We start from the raw sequence: 2,989 nt of genomic DNA, 5'->3' as shown, positions 1-2,989 counted from the left end.
CTGAGCCCCAGTTTCCTCATCTGGAAAACAAGAACAGTCATGGCTTCATCCTGGAGTTCTGAATTTGCTAAAATGACCCTAGAAAAATAGTAGGTCCCTGTTGTTGTTGTTATTTGCCATCGAGTCGGCCCCGACTCATAGCAACCCCTCCTTGGGTTTCCGAGGCAGTATCACTACGGAAGTAGGAAAGCCCAACCTTCCTTCCGAGGAGCGGTCCCTAGGTGGCACAATTGGTTTGCATTTGACTGTTAACTTAAAGGTGGACGGTTCAATCCCAGCAATACAACAAAAGATAGACCCGGTGATATGCTTCCATGAAGAGTATAGCCCAGAAAAGGAATAATTCTACTCTGTAACACCTGGGTCACCATGAGTCAGAATTGACTCAATGGCAACTAGCAGCAACAGCAAAGTGGCTGGTGTATAGTGGACACACAATGAGTGTTAGTTTCCTTCCTCTTTGCTCCCTTGCTTTCTTTTTTCCTACCTTACCACTGCCCATTATCTCTACTTTCCCTTAAATAGCTATAAAATTCAAGTATATTACATACACTAAATTATTTACGTATGTAAAATAGTTTGATGTTCTCTGTTGTTACTTTTTCCGGCAACTGAGTAGAGCATTTTACATTGCTCTAAGGGGAATAAAAGGAGCTCTGGTGGCGTAGTGCCTAAGGCATTTGACTGCTAACCAGAAGACTGGTGGTTCAAACCCACCAGCCACTCCTTGGAAGGAAGACTGGGCAAGCTACTTCTGTAGGGGTACCACCTCGGAAACCCAAGGAAGGGTTGCTATGAGTCGGATCCAACTCGATGAAAGTTAGATTTTTTTTTTTTTTTTAAAGGGGAATAAAAGACATCAAGTGCTTTTTCCCCTTTTATTAGTGGCCCTTGATGTGAAGCCCTGGTGGTACAGTGGTTAAGTGCACAGCTGCTAACCAAAAGGTTGATAGTTTGAAGCCACCAGTTGCTCTGTGGGAAAAGGATGTGGCAGTCTGCTTCTGTAAAGATTTACAATCTTGAAAACCCTATGGGGCAGTTCTACCCTGTCCTATAGGGTCATTATGAGTTGGAATTCACTTGATGGCAATGGGTGATGGCAAAATAAAGCTGTGGGGCACCAACCCTGGATTAGGGGATGCTCATTCAGCAACCTTACTAATCCTTGAGCAGCAGGGTTTATCTTTATACCTCTACGGCAATCTCTTTGTTCGGTGTCTCTGTGCCAGAGATCATAATTGCCCACAGTGTCAGTTGTTATATCATCCTGTATAAACTAATTACCTGTGACTGCACCATCAGCACCTATGTCTACGTCCCTGCCCTGCAAAATAGATGAACTAACCTGGCAGGTGAAGTAAAGGCTTGTTCCATGAGGTACACAAGGGGGCAGCAGAAAGACATAGTTTATGCTTTCAAGACAAAATGCTGTCAATTCGACTTTCTGGACAGTCTAAAGAAATCAGAGACTTACAGAGCAGGAAAACCAAACCAAACAAAAACAAACAAACAAAAAAAAACTCACTGCCCTCATAGAACAGGAAAGAATACTGGAAATTATCTGTCCAACTCTGTTATTTTATCGATAGGGAAAATGAAGCCCAGAGAAGTTAAATTAGAGGTGCAGGCCACACTGGGTGCCCTGGGTGGTGTGAATGGTTAGCATGCCCTGCTGCTAACCAAAAGGTTGGAAGTTCAAGTCCACCCAGAGGCACCTAAGAAGGAAGACCTGGTGACCTGCTTCTGGAAACTCAGGCAGTAAGAACCTATGGAGCACAGTTCTGCTCTGACACACGTGGGGTCACCATGAGTCCGTTCGGTAGCAACTGGTTATGGATCACATTAGCTAGTTAGCAGCAAAGTGGCAATTAGAACACAGACTCCCCCATATCCTACGTCAGGCATCTTCCCTCTACTACCCAGCAGCCAGCTTTCATCCCCAAGGTGTGCTGGATAACTTTCTTTCTTCTCACATCAAGATTTTTCTGATATGAGAAATATATTCATGGTAGAAATTTCTAGAAGACATAAAAAGGAAAAAAAATCACCCATAATCCCACTCTTAGCTATAATTGTTGCTATTTTGGTGTGTTAGGTTAAACCATGTGAGATTGCTGGTGTTGGAGCATTTTTAACCTGCAAAAATTACAATTTCATGTGATTCAACTTAATATTTATTTCCTCCCACTATTCTGTACAACAAACATAAATACAATTTTACAAATAATACTGAGCTATAATATGTAAAAGGAGCCCTAGTGGTGCAGTGGTTAAAGCACTCTGCTGCTAACCAAAAGGCCAGAGGGTCCAGCCTACCCAGTGGCTCCACAGAAGAAAAAAGCTGGCAATCTTGTCCCATAAAGATTTATGGCCTTAGAGATCCTATGGAGCAGTTCTACTCTGTCACAGGGGCTCACTAGGAGTCACAATCAACTCGACAATACACAACAACAATTATGTGTGTGTGTCTGTATGTGATGTCTTTAAACCAGTTGCCATCGAGTCAATTCCATCTCATGGCGACCCCATGTGTGTCTGTGCTTCATAGGGCTTTCCCCCTCCTGCCACAGGATTTTCAATGGCTGGTTTTTCTGAAGTAGATTGCCAGGCCTTTCTTCCAAGGCACATTTGAATGGACTCAAACCTTTCAATTAGCAGCCAAGCACATTAACTGTTTGTACTATATCTTCAATGCCTGGCTTTTAAAATTAAGTATTGACAGTGACAAAGATATACCAAGAATAATGCAAAGTACACTAGTATGCCTAACACTGCCTCCTTTGAGAAATAAAATGTAACATATACACATACAAAGAGCGGGAGAAAGGGGATTAAAAGTCAGGAACCCGGACAGAGGAGCAGTCAGCCGTAGAGATCTAGGTGATCTTGAATATATCCCTCCTGAATTTAGAGACCATCTAAAGAATAGATTTGATTCATTGAACACCAACGACCAAAAACCAGAAGAATTGTGGGAGGATATCAAGAA

This window comes from Orycteropus afer, unplaced genomic scaffold, assembly GCF_000298275.1.
Source record: "Orycteropus afer afer isolate SDZICR_OR568_19922 unplaced genomic scaffold, OryAfe1.0 scaffold00031, whole genome shotgun sequence".
NCBI lineage: Eukaryota > Metazoa > Chordata > Mammalia > Tubulidentata > Orycteropodidae > Orycteropus > Orycteropus afer.
The sequence above is the reverse complement of the archived record's forward strand: the minus strand, read 5'-3'. Positions refer to the sequence as shown.